Source organism: Calypte anna, chromosome Z, assembly GCF_003957555.1.
Source record: "Calypte anna isolate BGI_N300 chromosome Z, bCalAnn1_v1.p, whole genome shotgun sequence".
In the NCBI taxonomy this organism is placed as follows: domain Eukaryota; kingdom Metazoa; phylum Chordata; class Aves; order Apodiformes; family Trochilidae; genus Calypte; species Calypte anna.
In genome coordinates, this window is record NC_044274.1 from 61,266,125 (window position 1) to 61,284,078 (window position 17,954).

Genomic DNA, 17,954 nt, shown 5'->3' on the forward strand with positions numbered 1-17,954 from the left:
TGTATTAGAACTAAGAAGATGCTAGTTAACAGGAAATTTCTCTTCTGAATATAAATGTAAATTTGTGACAGATTAGACTGTAGGTTGGCAGTAAACACCTGAAGTTAATTTGCATATATAATAAGTTATTAGATTTATTAAATGGCCCACAATATTTATATACTTTCTCTGTTGTTTTTCATATGTATTGAAAAAAAAAAAAAAAAAAACCAACAAAACCAGTAGTAGAACCATAGAATTTATTAGATAGCACTTCCTGAAAGCCAAATGAATGTAAGAGTCAACATATGTGGAGCAAAGAGGAGAAAGCAGCAATGGGAAAGAGGAGATAACAAGGTTTGGTGGAAGTGTAAGCAGAAAGGTATTGTTAAGAAATCTACAAGCAGCGCTGAACTTGGCTGGTTTGAAACTCTTGCAACCAAACTCAGTGTAGCTATTCCTTATATGAAAGTTAACCATCAGAAATTAAAACTTTGCTGGCAAAAGTTTGGTAGTACCTCAGACTGATGGAACAGGAACAGGTGAAATAAAAATACCATTAGCCTTAGCTAGGGACACAGACTAGTTTCACCATTACATGTAGTACACTTACCTATCAAAAAAGAACACAGCCTGGGAAAATAATGGGAAAAAGTTATCACAAATAATTGAGACTTATGGAAGTCCTGGTGCAAACAAAATTTAAAATATTTCAGCATTGACTAAGGAAAAATCCGGTCTGATCCCTGATTTGAAGGTGAAGTTAAATTTATGCTTATTTTTAAACAGCAGTTTCTCACCCATAATGTGATTAGTGTAACAGTTTTTAATATTTTTCAAAGTCTAACATACAGTATTATTTCTCATGTGATCTGTGCCACCATTTGACTTCACTAAAATGAAAAATAACTTGAAATAAAATATATTTTCTCAGTCATCAAGTATAACATATTGAACTAATGTTTCAAAAAGTGCATTTTGGAAAAAAAAAAAAAGGACTTCATTCTGAAAAAAAATACTTTTTTTTGAAAAAAATTCTTTGTACAGATATTTATATAAAATATTTAAATTTATTATTACTATGATTAGCTATAGTGGTCATAAAAATGGTGCTGTACACATTAATATGAAAGAATTAAAGATTTTCATGCTTTGGAGAGCAGTACAAATGTATCATCAGTGAAACCACCAGGAACTTCCTAAAATAATTTTCTTAGCACACATAAGATAATAAAACCATGTACTTTATACTTCAAAAAGTAGAACTGTACCACAAAGGTGTCTAGGATAGACGTTTGCAGGATTACGGAGAATGAGAACCTTAATTTTGTAAAAGGATGGTAGACTTTGTGTTCAGCTGCAAGCTGTAACCATTAAAAAATACACAGAATCACAGAACTGTCACAGCTGGAAAAGAATTGAAGCTTACTGAGTCCAGCCATCAACCCAGAAAAAAAACATGCCCACTAGAGCATATCCTGAAGTGCTACATCTGTCAGGTTCTTCCAATGCCTCCAGAGATGGTGACTTCACCACCTCCCTGGACGGCTTGCTCCAGTGACTGACTACTCTTCCAGTAAAGACATTCTTCCTGATATCTAATCTAGATCTCCACTGGCACAGCTTCATGCCATTTGCTATAGTCCTCTCACTGTTTCCTTGGGAAAAGAGGCCAACACCCACCTCATTACTGCCTTCTGTCAGATAGTTGTAGAGAGCACTACGTTCTCCTCTCGACCTCCTTTTCTCCAGACTAAACATCCCTACTTGCCTCAGCTGCTCCTCATAAGACTTGATCTCTAGACTCTTCACCAGCTTTGCTGAGCTTCTCTGGAGATGCTCCAGCACCAGCTTTCTGTGGGAAAAGGCTCAGAATTGCACACAGTACTCCAGGTGCAGACTCACCAGTACTGAGTAAATGGACATAATCACTTCTCTTCTCCTGCTGGCCACACAATTTGTGATATAGGCCAGGATGCTGTTTGCCTTCTTTTCCACCTAGACACACTGATGGTTTGTATTCAGATGGCTGTTGACTAGGACCCCCAGGTTCTTTCCTTTGGCAGATTTCCACTTGCTCTTCCCCAGTCCTGTAGCATTGCATGGGATTTTTATGACTTGAATGCGGGACCCTGCTCTTGGCCTTGTTGAACCTCATATAATTGGCCTCAGCCCATCTAGCCAGGCTGTCCAGTTCACTTTGCAGAGCTTTCCTACCACACAACACATCAACAGTCCCATCCAACTTGTTATCAGGTGCAAACCTGCTGAGGAAGCACTCAATACCCCTATCTAGATCACTGATAAAGACATTGAACAAGGCCAGCCTCAAAACTGAGTTTTGGGGAACACCACCAGTGACCATCTGCTGTCTGGATTTAATTCCATTGACTAGAATTCTTTGGGTCTGGCCAAGCATCGATTTTTTTTACCCAGTGAAGTGTACACCTGTCTGTGCCATGAGCCATCAGCTTCTGCAGAATGATGTGGAAGATAGTGACAAAGGCTTTACCAAATTCCAGGTAGCCCTTCCCTGTAGTCCACAGCCCTTGCCTCATCAACCACATGGCTCACCAGGTCACAGGAAGAGATCAGGTTGGTCAAGCAGGACCTGTCTTCCCTAAACCCAGGCTGTCTGGAACTGATCCCCAGGCTGTCCTGCACTTACCTTGTGAGTCCACTCAAAATTAAACTCTCCAAATTTTTTTCTGGGCCCCGAGGTCTGGATGATACACCTGTAGTTCCCCAAATCCTACTTCTGACCATTCTTGCATATGGGTGTCACATGTAAACCTCCTTCAATGGTTAAAAATGTAACCATTAAAAATACTGAATTTCACCTCTAAGCCAGGAAATTCAGGCTTCATTTCACACTAAGTGAATGTCCTTTCTTTGAAAAAAAAATTAAGAAATACTATTAAGTTACTTTTCCAAATAATTTGTATTAAAGCATAAAAGAAGAATTAAATGGGGAAAGATGTTAGACCTGATCCATCAGCCTACTCCTGGTGAAATCAAAAACCTAATTATATCAAGCTAATTGTACAGAAGACAGCAAGCAGTATCAAAAGGATTTTGAAAAGGCTATTTCTGCAAAGACAAACATAAAGACCCAACTCCTAATTTTCATTCTTTCCTTCTTAACCTGAAAGTTTATGTGAATCTCACATTTGCAGTTACAACTGAGAAAAGGAAGAGAATTCTAGGAGAAACACTTCACTTTGATTTGACGTGTTCCTACCATTGCTTAGGAAAAATCATTATCTGCCTTCAATGCTGGGTGAAAAAAATAGAATTAAAAATGTTCTTATGATATATCAAAGATGTATATTGTTAATATCTTACTGCAAGATCATTGCATTTTGAACATAAACCTGTTGCCTACCTTTAAAAAAGCCTGGTGCTTTCTTAAGCTAGTCACTCAAAGTGCTAAATACTTCTGCTTTAGCTGCTTTCCGCTTAAAATTGCTGCTGTGTTCTTTCTTGTTCCAAACAACAATTGAACACCCCATGAGAGGGTGGAACAGGATATACAACCTCAGCAGGAGCCCTACTCTTGAGAATAGAATGTCAGTGCACTAAGAATTAATAGCAATTTTTCCTAAGCATGTTCTCCAAATTACTAAGTGTATGCATTGATTTAATTCTTTGATTTAAAATCATGCTTCTTTCTTCAGCGAAAATCGTCTCCAATTACAGTGTATAGCAAACACTGCGACCCATCCATGTTCATCAAGTTTTCCCTTAACGTTTTTCCCACAGTCACAGGATGACTCAATCTACAACTTTTAAAAAACTGATGGATAACCCTAACCTTCCTTTCTCCTTGCTGTTTGAAAGTTAACTGCAATTGTAACTCTGACACTCTGAAATGGGATATTTCTTGTCTTTGTACTCTTTCAAGAAGACAGTCTCACAGTGGAAAATTGACAAGGTGAAACTTCTTCATTTTATATATATTCATATAGTTTTTCTAACTATATCTGGGGAGTTCTTGATCCAAAAAGAGAATTAAATTGCCATATTACCAAGGAAAGACAATATAGGTAGAGAATACTTCTTTTGTTCTGCTGCTTGAAAAAATCTCCCCACAGCTATCTGCTAGTTTTCAGAATGTCACCAGCCCTATGCCTAAAGAACTTCTGGTGCCAAAAAAAGCAATTTTGCACAGAGTTGTTCTTTTTGTGCCATCACCCTTGGGTGGCTTTTGCTAAGTCTTCTCTCCTAATTATGCCCTGTATGACAGTGAATTAACTTCGGTAGTGTAACTGCTGCTTTTTAGTGTTGTCTCTGGTACATGATTGCCTTGAACTCTCAGCTGCCAGAATCATTGGGCTTAAACAAGAAGGATAAAAGTTAAAAAATTTATAGTTATAGGATAGAGGAGTTAAAGGTCATTTGTGCTTCTTTTATGCTTCTCGTTTTGAGACAATATCTCTGAGACACTAGAAATAACTAGAGCTATGTATTCTGCTGACAGTCAGATGGAAGCATCAAACATTCATCTAGCTCATCCTGTTTTGCAAAGATATTTCTTTTCGCAGCTCCAGGAAATTACATGAATTCTTAAAAAAAAAAAAAAACAAAAACCAAAAAAGGTCAAACCTGACATCTCCATCTGATTCTCTGAAAAATTCCTTTCTGATTTCTTCTTTTTCTACTGTTTTAGCATCATAGAGCGTTACAAAAGTTAACGTGAAAACCAGACAGTTTTCAGACTTATAGTATAGTCCTTTCTACTCCCCACAGGCAAACACAGTTACTGCAGTTTCACAAGGTTTTTATATACTGTCCATTCTGGGGATAGCAAAATGTTAGCTCATGTAGATATCTGACTCAAAGATTATTAAGAATATTTGAAGATAGATAACTCAGTAAAAAAATAAACCACATCTCTAAAAGTTAAAGGTTTTGCCATTATGACCACAACAGAAGGGAGAGGAAAAAAGAAAAGAAAAGGGTAAAGTTGAAAATAAAAGCGAGACGCATGGCAGAGAAGGGAAGGGCAGGAAAAGGAAGGAAAGGAAGGGAAGAGATAAAAAGAAAGCTTTCTGATTTATCTTAATACAAGAAAGACACTGAATCCTGAAGTAATCAGATGGAACTGACCTTGTTCCCTCTAACAAATTATTTTCCAAAGTCTTTAGCTTACACTATGTAAATAAATTTTAATGGCTGCACACATCTGTAAAGCTATATATTACCACATTTTAAAGCATTTTCAGTGCACTAATTTACTCCATATAAAAGTTATGATTACATGAAGGTACTCATTGAATGCAAAATCATAATTTTGATTAAATATCTTTAATTTCTGATACATTAATCATAGCAAAGGTTTAATTAGTATGCTAATAATGTGAAGAATAACGTTTTTTAAGACCTATTAAGATTATTTTTTAACCTTTCTTTTCAAAGATAGCTTAATGTCTGTTCAAAAGGTGTTTTGGTACTGTAGATTTTAGATAAATCATATTTGTAAATTAGGCATTTAACATTCCTAAGCTTTGATAATAATAAGGAACTTGCTATAGCTTGATAGGAAACTAAATAAATATATGCTTTTGGTATTTTTGCAAAAACCCTTGCAAGTTTTCTGTTAAAATGGGTCAGGACAAAGTAATAAAGTGGAGGATAAAAGAAGAGAAAGGAAAAGAAGATTTACTTTTTCCTTGTAACTGTCAATATAATGCAATTAAAAACTGAATGAATGGATCATTAGAATTGTTAAGTAGCACTAGCTATTTAGGCTAAATAACTGGTTCCACAAGTTTTCAGCTATAATGCCACTCAACTGTAAAAATAAAATCTTTCTTTAGGAGTCTGTGTAAAGGTGTTTGATTTGATGATTTTTGACACCTAGAATAAGTTGAGGATTTCAGGACATCTGGACATTTCAGCCTAAACTTCAAATGTTTCTTTTTGTTGTTATTGTTAGTTTTTTTAACTTTTAGAAGATTGTATTTGTTGAAGCTTGAAAGGAAGAAAAGGCACTCGAAATGAAATCTTAGTATGTCATATTAACCATACTGATTTAGATAAGAATATAAGAAATTAACTTAGAGCTGTCTTCTCATCTGTGAGCAGTGGCTTGTTTTGCTGGTTGTTCTCTTCAGGAACAGACCATAGAGGTTGCATATGACAAAAGACCCCTAGCAACCAAGGGAGTTAAATATCGTAGTTTTTCCACCCAGACATTCATTGTACCCTGCTTCAGTTCAAAATTGCCTTGAGGATGATGTGCGTTGCTCACTATTTCTAGGTTGGGCAGGTGAGAATGGAAAGAGTTTGTGAAAGCTATAAGCATGGGACTGGATATGTTGACAATAAATCAATTGCTTTTCCTGGTACAAACTTTGTATTGTCTGTAACAATTCTTTTCTTTAAAGGGGGAAAAAAAAAAGCAGGCAGAGAAGACATACACATACAACTTCAATTTTATTTGGCCAGTTAATCTGAAGTTTGGCCGAGAAAAGTTTATCATTGTTGAACTGAATGACAAGGTGTGTGACTAGCAATATGGATGAAGTCTAGGACAATTAACTGCTGCAAACTCTCTGCCACTAGCTCTCCTCCACCTTTGGTTCTCATCCAGGACTAGTTTATGTTGATTGGCAGATGGCATTCTGCCAGTCCTCATTGCCACACAGTAGAGGTAAGCCTCTTGTTCCTGAGTTGCTCCTCCCTACCACGTGGCAAACTGAGTGCACCCTTATCCAGTTAGTTGACAACACCAATCAGTGTGTTGTGGTCAGCACACTGGAGGGAAGAGAGGCTATCCAGAGGGACATTAACAGCCTTGAGAGGTGAGCCATGTCAGCCTCATGATGCTCAATAAGGTCAAGTGCAAGGTCATGCACCCTGGGAAATTCCAAACACAAATACATACTGGATGGAGAATGGATTGAGAATTGCCCTGATGAAAAGGACTTGCGGGTGCTGGTAATGACAAGCTCAACATGAGCCAGCAATATGCCCTTGCAGCCAAGAAAGCCAACTGTATCCTGGGTTGCATCAAAAGAAACATATCCAGCAGGTCAAGGGAAGTGATTATCCTTCTCTACTCTACTCCTGTGAGACCGCACCAGGAGTGTTGTGCCCAGTTCTGCATTCCCAAGGCAAGAAGGACACGAAGCTCTTGGAGCAAGCCCAGAAGTGAACCATGAAGATGATCAGAGGGGCAGGAGTACCTCTCCTATGAAGAAGCTGAGAAGGGTGGTGGTGTTCATCTTGCAGAAGGGAAGGCACTGGGAAGACATCGCAGAATCCTTCCATTACCTTAAGGGGACCAGTAAGAAAGATAGGGAGGGGCTTTTTATAATGTCATATAGTAAAAGTACAAGGGGTAATTGCTTTAAGCTGGAAAATGTTAGATTTAGGTTAGACATTAGGAAGAAGCTCTCCCTTGAGGGTGGGTGAAACACTGAACTGGTTGCCCATGGAAGTTGTGACTGCCCTTCCCTGGAAGTGTTCAAGGTCAGTTTGGATGGAGCTTTGAGCAGCCTGGTCTAGTAGGTGTCTCTGCTCATGAAACTAGATGATCTTTAAGGTTCCTTTCAGCCCAACCTATTCAATGATTATATGACTCTGTGACCAAACCGGTCCTCCTTTCCATGCTGCTGTGCATCACCACTCCCCCCCTGCAACACACCTCCTCCCCAGCTAGCCCAAGCAAGACCCTCCTGTAGTTGTCCTCACCTGCTTTCTGTACTTTCCTGTGTGTTACCTGGCCAAACTTATGCCAGACAAAATTTTATTTTTTGTGTTGCAAAACAGCAAGGCTTGTGTGAAAAAAAAAAGGCTCTCCTGACAGACAATGGTCAGGTGTCCAGCTACCCTCTACCCTGCATCCCTTCCTATTTGTCTTTATGTCTGTGCCTCCTCCTTCTCCCTCTAAAGTAATGTATACTGCAGGCAGGGCAGGGATGAACTCACTTGCAGTCCTTCCTCCAGCTCCCCTGAGAGTGCACAGGAGAGATCAGCAGTGTGGTGAGGCATGTCAGGGTGCAGTGCAGAGAGAGGTGGCACAGCACTCTGGTATGGAAAGGAAGACAGGCATAGTGCCACACACCATCTGCCAATCCCTGTAGTGTTGCCACAGTGAGAGCTGGCAGTGAACTGTCCAGCAAAGAACTGGCAGGGGGGGAGCTGGTTGCAGCAGAGAGCTGGCAGCAGACAACTGGTGATGAGCAGCTGTCCCTTACTAATATGAGTGGGTGTTTTCTGACACCTGTCAGTTGAACACCAGAAAAAAACCAGTAGTCAATAGAAAGAGAAAAGAGGAAAATTATTAATATCCTGATTAAAAAGTGTTGAGACATCTGCTGGTTTACATGTGCAAAACTCCAATGCATTTCATTACCATAGTCTTAAATGTAATTTTGATCATACATTCTGATCTGAAATCTTCCAAGCAGGCAGTCTGAAATTGGGTTTCTAAGGCCCTAATGTCATCATGTCTAATAATATCAGTACATAGGTTCAGATATTGTATGAGGGAAAATCTGGAGACAAATCCAGCTTTAGGAAGGAAATTTCTTAAAGAAATTGCTTTAGTATCATTCTCTGACATGACACAAATGATGTGAACTCCACACCAGCTGCTCATTCACAGTAAAACCAAACAAGGATTAAAGTCTCAAAAAAATTTCCAAATCTTGTGTGATTCCAGCTCTACATACATGGTAGATGTGGTCTTCGCATTTCTATGCCATCCTCTTCGTAATTACTGGCCACTCTCTTCTCTTGCTGCTTATTGTATAAGAAAGAGTATAGACCTATATTTTCAAGAACTATGTTTTTGAAACACATGCACATGCAAATGGATTTATGTTTAAGACAGTACATAGCAATTCCTTCTTTGACATTCAATGTAGTTACAGCCATAAAGTAAACATAATATTTTAAGTCACTACTGTCTGTCAATAACATAACTCTAATTCAGGATCAGCTGCATTGGTTTGTGTTTTTATTACTCTTAGGGAAGCCAAGTGTATTCAACTTGGCAGATATATTGTGAATGTTAACTCTTAACGCATTGTATTTCCTTTAACCCTTTTTTGTTTTGGTTGGTTGGTTGCTTGTTATTTTGGGTACCCATTTGAGTATATAAAAGAATATGCTATTTTTTGCTCATGTAGAAGGAAACACTAAGGAGATTCTGATATGCTAGTTCCATTAAATTCTTCCATAATTAGAATGTGAATAAATAGGGTACTTATCACAGAATCACAGAATCACAGAATCCTAGGGGTTGGAAGGGACCTCGAAAGATCATCTAGTCCAACCCCCCCTGCCAGAGCAGGGCCACCTAGAGTACATCACATAGGAACGTGTCCAGACGGGTTTTGAATGTCTCCAGTGAAGGAGACTCCACAACCTCCCTGGGCAGCCTGTTCCAGGGCTCTGTCACCCTTACAGTAAAAAAATTTTTTCGAATATTCAACTTGAACCTCCTATGCTCCAATTTACACCCATTACCCCTTGTCCTATCACTGGTCACTACTGAGAAGAGCCTAACTCCATCTCCCTGACACTCACCCCTTACATATTTGAAAACACTGATGAGGTCACCCTTCAGTCTCCTTTTCTCCAAACTAAAGAGACCCAGCTCCCTCAGCCTTTCCTCATAAGGGAGATGTTCCACTCCCTTAATCATCTTAGTAGCTCTGCGCTGGACTCTTTCAAGCACTTCCCTGTCCTTCTTGAACTGAGGGGCCCAGAACTGGACACAATACTCCAGGTGCGGAAATGTAGGGTATGATACTTCGATGAGGAAGAAAAGAGATATATGGTTAATAGATATTTCTCCTGTTCTTGTTTTCATGTCAGAAACAATAATACACTTTCTACTTAATTTTTGCTGAGGAAAGAATGTCACAGAACTACAGACATATCGAAGTTTGCTAGATCTTTTACATTCTTCAGTGGACTTAATGGGTACATATCCATAGGGATTAGAAAGCTCTTCCTGATTTTTAACCAGGAGCTGTATTGTCACACACACAATATAGAAGAAAGTTTTGGGCTCCTGTAAAATTAAAAAAATAATATTCTGCAGTTCTGAAATCATATCCTATATAGGACACATCTATATGTAAATGGTTCTGATGGTTGGGGTGAAATTCATCTTCCTTTGTTAAGTATCTCACTCATGCTTGAAATGTATTAGGCACCTTGAATCAAGATCCTAAACAAACTTGTGAGCTCGGTGGACAGCTGCTTGCATCAGTAATTAAAATTTCTGAGGATTAAACTGTGTCTTAAGCTGTTCCATTTTAACATCCTGGGCATCCCTCTGATGCTGGAAGTTCAGGGCATTTCAAACATGAGATCTTTCCCAATGGAGAGCAGTATGGCTCTTTCACATGTAAGCAGAACATAGCTTGCTCCTTTCTTTTGAACCCCAATGAATCTTTTGTGATAAGGATAGTGCTCAAGACACAGTGCTTTGACTACCGGAGATGGTTAAATATTCTCACTCTTCCCCACTCAGAATACTATAATAACTGGAAACACAATCACATGACCAAGCAGTAAGTCCAGGGTTTTTGTCTTAGATGACAGAAAAATTTGTCTGAGTGAAAATGAGAGGAAAAAAAGGGAGGTTTTTTTTCTTCTGGCTGACTTACAGTAAACAGTTGAATTACTAACTGTAAGGTAGGAGCAACTTTTTTTATTTCTAATAGTCTTTTATAATCACAAGGGTCACTATCTGTCTTCCTGTTGGAAAAACCAGCCTCATAGAAGAGACAGAAGGATTACCTCTTCTTTTTCCCAGATAATTCTGAAAACATACAGTTCTTCTTTGCAAAGAGCTCTTTCAAAGAAAAGAACCAGTTCTAGAAAGCTCACTGTCACCTCATTGTTCCATGGACTGCAGTATCAGAAATGTAACCCTGCAGTCTTTTATGGGGGACCATGCTGCAAGACTTGCTTACGGACCCTATGCAGATAGGTCCCAGAAATAAAAGGCAAAAACTCCCCCTAAATGTACATGGGAAGTATAAATATTGAACTAGAGAGAGTTGTGAAAGAGAAATTGAATAAATATTATTTGCTTACTTTCTGATCCTGTAAACAATAAAACAGTGTATTACAAGTATATGTCTTTGTAACTGGATTTTTTACACAACCAGTCTTCTCCAGTGGAACTCTACTTGCACTAGAGCACACAGTAGCTGCTCCTAATCATATGCAAACTGTAACAGACATCATGTATTATCACAAATCACAGCACTGCAGCATGAAAGAGATCCACATCGGATGTGAAATGGTCTGTCAGAAAACACTTTCTCTTAAAAGATTTGTTTATGAAAGTAGCTTTTCTTTTAAACATCATCCATCTACATATGTCTGCAAATATTAAATTTCATTGTAGAACTTCTGTCATCTTAATGGAAAAAATGAAAAGCAGGGTCAGCTCAGATCTTATAAAAAATTCCATAGAAAGCAAATATTTTCAAAAAAAGGTAAAATAGAAAATGAGAAAGTAACTGATCCTCTGAGATGATCATGGCCTAATTCTAAACAGGCAAGAAAATCCTTCCATTTGCTAGAGAAAAATAATAATGCAGCCAGTACTGAAAAACTATATCATACAATCATAGAAAAATTTGCGTTGCAATGGACCTCTAAAGTCCAACTTCCCTGCAATAAGTAGGGATACCCTCAATTAAATCAGGTTGTTCAGAGCCTCATCAAGCCTCATCTTGACTATCTCCAGGGATGAGGCCACAGCTAACTCCTTAGGCAACCTTTTCCATTTTTCCACTATCCTCATGGTAAAGAACTTTTTACTAACATCCAATCTAACCCTACTCTTCTCTAATTTAAAACCACTGCCGCTTGTCTTATCACTACAGGCCCTTAACTACAGTCTATCGCCAGCCTTCCTTTAGGCCTCCTCCAGGAACTGAAAAGTTGCTATTAGGTCTCCCCAGATCCTTCTTTTCTCCAGGCTGAACAGGCCCAGCTCCCTCAGCCTGTCTTTGTAGGTGAGGTGTTCCAGGCCCCTGATCATTTTTGTGGCCCTCCTCTGGTCCCACACCATCAGGTTTATGTCCTTCCTATGTTGAGGGCTCCAGAGCTGCATGCAGCACACCAGGTGAGGTCTTACCATAGCAGAGTGAGGTGGCAGAATCACCTTTCTCCATCTGTTGGCTACAATTCCTTTGGCACAGCTCAAGATGCAAGTGGCCTTAAGGGCTTCGAGAGTACACTGTTGGTTCATGTCCAGCTTCTCATCCATCAGCAGCTCAAGTCCTTTTCTGCAAGGCTGCTTCCTAAAGCCTAATCTGCAAGCCTTCACTGGTAGTGTGGATTGTTCTGACCCTGGTGCAGGACCCTGCACTTGATCTTGTTGAACCTCATGAGTTTCACCTGGTCCAGTTTTCTCCAGTTTGTCCAAGTCCTTCTGGATGATATCCCATCCCTCTGTCTTATCAACAGCACCACTCAGCTTGATGTCATCTGCAAATGTGATGATGATGCAATCAATCCTTCTGTTATATAATTGATAAAAATAAAGAGTACAGGTCTCAGTATGGACCCCTGACAGACACCACTTGTCACAGGTGTCCATCTGGACTTGAAGCCATTGACCACTAACCTCTGGATGTGACCATTCAGCCAATTCCTTGTCCACTGAACAGTCCACTCATCGAATCCATAGCTCTCTAAGTTGGTGAGTAGGATATTGAGCTTTTCTAGCACCATACTGAAATTAAAGAGCATCAGCAGAGCATTCCCTAAGCATAAAAAACTTTCACCTGTCTCCTTATTCAAGCAGGCAGAAGTAAGAAGGAGAAAACTCAGGGTTCCAGTACTCCATATTTAGCACATGTAGTCTGAAGGAAAACTGCTAATCAGCAAAGATTCACTAGTGACAGCAATCTGTGGCAGAAAAGAGTGGAAATGTGAGGAGCTCTCTCAGGAGTTGCTTTTCTAATTTTTTTATGCCCACAGGCTGAATATTGGCAAAACTGAGTTTGGGCAATGAAGTTTCACACACAGATGTGTATTTCTGTGTATTTCTATTAGCCAGCATACATTACAAATGGTGTGGGTCATACACTCCACTTTGCAAAAAATCAGAGTACTGTGAGTGGGGCACTGAACGAGGTTCTTACTCTCATGCTGAACTTTCAGCATATAGACAGTCTGCTTACAGTTGTTGTAGTGGAGAATTAGCAGTGTAGAAGTGTCTGGCATTCAGTTGGAGGTGAATAGTTGGTTATGTACAGTTAAAAGTCTTCATACTTGATGTTGTTTCTATAGTACACACTTTGTTGCTAGTAGAAGTCAGTGATGGAGACATCCTGACTCCTGACTCCTGACATTGGTACTCCTTATGAAACATGGCTGTATGTGATTCTTCTTCATTACTGGATCTGGTTAATAGATCACAAAGTCTGAGCAATTGTCCACAGGATGCTTGCTTGTATTTATGATATACTTCTCAGAAAATCATCTTAAGGAAAGATGCGCTTCTTGTGATAACTTGTTTTTCCAAATATCCTTTACAAGATAACTCCATACTAATCTGTAATACAAGCCATGTCATTACAGCTTTCATCTGTATATCAACAAAGCAGGCAAATAGATGTTAATTTCTATTGGCACAGCAGCTATAAGTAGATAGATAGTACATTTAATAAGACCATTGAGTAAAGGTTAAAGCTTGTATAAATCCTGTCAGTTTAGGGAGATAAAGAAACTATTGCTTTTTAAATTATCACACTGGAATCTAAAATTACATTTTCTGTTATGCTTTTCTTTATCTGTATTTCATTTGCCTATAAGGATAGGATCAACTTTTTAATCTAGGACTTGTATTTTTGTAGCAATCTGCGTCCTGTTGGACAGCATGTTTTAGTCTCACAGCGAAATGCCTAGAGGTAAAGTGGCATAACAGGTTAGCCAGGAACATTCCTGAATGTAAATGAGACACTTTTATGAATTCTTAATCCACTTTCAGCATTGTTCTCTTTTGCCTTGAAAGACTGGCTGGGAAAAAATTTCTTCACAGTCCTTTGTTGAAGTTGCCTTTTTCACAGTAGTCAGGATCTGATTCTGGTATCATTTTAAGTACTGCTAGTCAACAGCTTTGCACAAAAAACTGTAACTGAAGGCATCAGTGATTATATTTACATTCTGGTTTCATTTATCTTTTCCTTTGTTTTTAATATTTCTTTTTACAAACTGTAGTAACATTAGTGTTTTGGGTTTTTTTTTAAGATTTCTTTCTTGCTACAACCCAAAAGGTTGGCCAGTACTTCTCTCTGTACTAATTACTGGCTGCAGTGTAAACTGAACTTACTGCCTTGCTCAATTAAGTCAGGGGCCAGGGAAAAATAAATGTATGCAAATGGAAGGCAAATTAAAAATAAGAAACCAAGGATATAGAAACAAGGAAACATCTGAAAATGTTTCTTGTACTCAATATTTTCAACCTTTTTTCCACAACTAAAGGGTTGTTGAATCAACAAGATTCACAAGTGACTTTTTATTTGTTAGCTAAATGTGGAAGCTTTTACTGCAAATCCTAACATAAATATTAATGAAATATTATGAAGACACCTAATTTTTTACCATTCTTGGTTTTTTTAAAAATAAAGACAATGATAGCAGATGAGCAGATTAATTGTAACCTCAGATCTTCTAGTCACTGTTGGCTGGTCCACAGACTCTTCCTATACCAAATAACTGTGGTATCTTTGAATGTGAAGCTGAGCATTATTCTCTGATTTGATTTGTTGATTTGTTTCTCTCTAAGGCAAACAAGATAGAAGAGTAGCTTGATGAGGCTGATTATATAACCATAAGTACCTCTGCTTTTATAAACTATATCAAGCAGGACTGATGGAGGGGAACCCTTACTCTGTTGATGTCTCCTTTGAGGACTATGATTTGTATCAGGTACCATGGTAAACTCTCGAAAGCATAACAACCATATTATCATGGAACTCCTTTTCCTTCCAAATATATTTCATGATAATTAGGGACTGGACTCATTATTTCTGAGACCTATACAATTATTATTTGGGTTCCTTTGAAACTCTACAATGAATTAATTGCTCTGTTCTGGAGATTATGAAACATTTGCTTTCTTATTGTTATCCACCTCTCTCAGAGGCCACACATGTAAAGTGAGGGGGATATATTGCTCTCTTTGAAATTAAGTAGAACATGAAACCAAGTGTGTATTGTTCCACTCCACCTTATCTACTTTGGTTTCCCCACTTTCTCTCTTGCACCTCAAGGTTCTTTAATAAGGCATAATAATAATAATAATAATAATAATAATAATAATAATAATAATAATAATAACAACAGCAATAATAGCAACTACAACAATAGTAATAATAATAATGATAATAAAAATATCTTTGTTTACATCCAGTTTGAACAGTTATATATCTTTATGTGAGGCTGAAGGCTGATCATTGTCTTTTCCAAAATTTCTCTTCAAGAGTGTTACTATAGGAGCAGGAAGTTCTGTATACAGACAGAAATGTGATATTTGCATATAGGGTAGTTAATTTAGGTCTTTTATCTTTAACAATGGCATCTATATTTTAAGATACAGCCAACATTCAAAATTTCACTTATCAATTTGCTATTGCAATGAGTAACGTATAAATAACAAAATTTTGCATGTCATGTCTAAATCCTGGGCTTTTCTATGTGCAGTTTTACAACTATATGCCCCAGCATTAAAGTCATAAATGTTTAGTTGCTTCAGTAATATTGGTAAAATATTTTATATTAGCTTAACTTTAGTTTTAATATTGTAAAGCTTTTCTCATTGAAGACAAAGTTATCTTCTGACAGTTAACAATTGTCTATCAATTCGAACATTCGTTATGCTCTTTTAGACTTTTACCATGCATTAGAAATCATTGCCATTAACACACTTTCAATGGCAGTACCTTCTGAAACTAGACAGGATATTAAATATGAATAATGAAAAATGTTTTCTGTAAGTATTATTTAAAAAAAAATATGTATTTTTTCATTGTTTAAACTACTTTCATGCCTCAATATGACAAGCAAAACTGATCATGCATTCTATTCTGCTCTGGTGAGAGTGAAGGCAACTATACAATTTCATATCAGCAGTAGAGAAATGCTTTTAAAAATCTTTTTTCTCTTTTTATTAACTACTCATCAACAGTTAGAATTAAAAAAAAAAAACAACAAAAAACCCCAACCTAAACAAAACAACAACAAAACAACCCCAAACCATCAAACAAAACAAAAAAACTTTAAAAATCCACACAGAAAAAACCCAGGTTCTTTCTACTTGCAAGTAGATTGTTAAAGTTGCTACCAACATTTACTTTTTAGCTTCTCTTTTCAAATTTTTGAAATAGACCATACATAAGAAAGCTTAAGAAGGACTTAAGAAGGGTGTAAGTTTATTTTTTTTCTCAATTGATGTCTTGTGAATGATGCAACTAATCAGGAGAAAACAGATCTATCTCTCTACGAGGCAGAATGATTCAACGGCAGTGAAGTCTGCTAGTAATGTGAAACCCTTTTCACTGGAACCCTCTATTTCAGGGCACTTTAAGTATGAGGAAGAGATATGTTGGGTGATGTACAAGGTTACTCGTTGTTTCCCTGTCCTTTTTTTTTTTAATTTGCATTTTCTTTTTGCATTTTGTTCTAATGATTTTGCAAGGCAAAAATTGCTTTAACTTGTGTCAGGTTTTTAGCAAAAATCAGACTCTATATTCTGACAGATCACCTTGGAGAGCAGTGCAGAATACGTTATGGCTAACACTGGTTAGAAGCGTGTTTGCAGAGATTAATTATAAGTATTTCATAGTAAAAACAAAAATTAGTAGCAGCCACTAATATCCAATATTTTTCATTATTACTCTGAAAGATGGAAAGCAAACTTTTATTGAATTCAGAGGTTAAGCTGCACTGGGGAAGTATTACAAGCCCAGTAAAAATTTCAGGCTCCAGCCAGTGCCAGATTACAATGTATTTGTTATTTATGTGAACACAGACATAGGAGGGGAAACAAGTTGGGAATAGCCATTATACAGAGGACTGTTGAGGGATTTAAACAAAACAATCTCAATCTGAAACAGAGGTAATGTTGCAGAGAAACTGATTGCTCTTAGGGATTTGTAGAGATGAATATTGTCTATCAAACATAGCAAGATATTTTTACACTTTTTACTATTGCTGCAGTAATACATTTTTGAGCTTCGAAGCTTAAGAAGAATGCTAAAAAATTGTAGGAGCTCAAGTGCAAACAGAGAAAACTAAACACAGATCTTCCTTCAGTCTGATGAACAACTGTCAGATGAGGACATTGTAATTTTGGGGTCTCAGCTGTAAAACTGCATGTCCCTTTTTACCAGCTCACGTGTATGGTGGGAGAAATAAATACTTGACAGCAGTTCAACCTTTATACAGTTTATTAATTCAAGAGGAAGAACCACATTACTTAAACATAAATAATTTTAGAGGGGAGCATCTTTTCAGTTTAGAAGAGATATAGTTGTTGTTAAAATAAACATTCTTAAATTATATGGGTATTTCTTACAGTTTCAGAGAGGAAAGAGTATTAGGAATGAGTTATTGTCTCTTATTTTAGTCAAGGGGAGCTTTACTCTGACTTACTTCCAGAAAAAATTTAAGACAGTATTGATCATGTCTGAATCCATAGAAATACATTACATTTCTACAGATGTTTAGAGGCCTGTTAATTCTGTGCAGTTGTGATTCATAGCTATTTTCAAGCAGGAAAAAATATATACCAGCCTAATCTATGTGCATCACAACTATTCAAATGCATGTTTCTGAAATAAATCTATGTGCAGGAAAAAATCATTCTTGATCTGATATGAAATCTGTATTTGGGTGCCTTTGGGTGACACAGTACAGACTGAAAATCTGAAATGCAATTTAAAGTTGGGGTTATGTATAAGGATACAAAAAATCCACCTAATAGT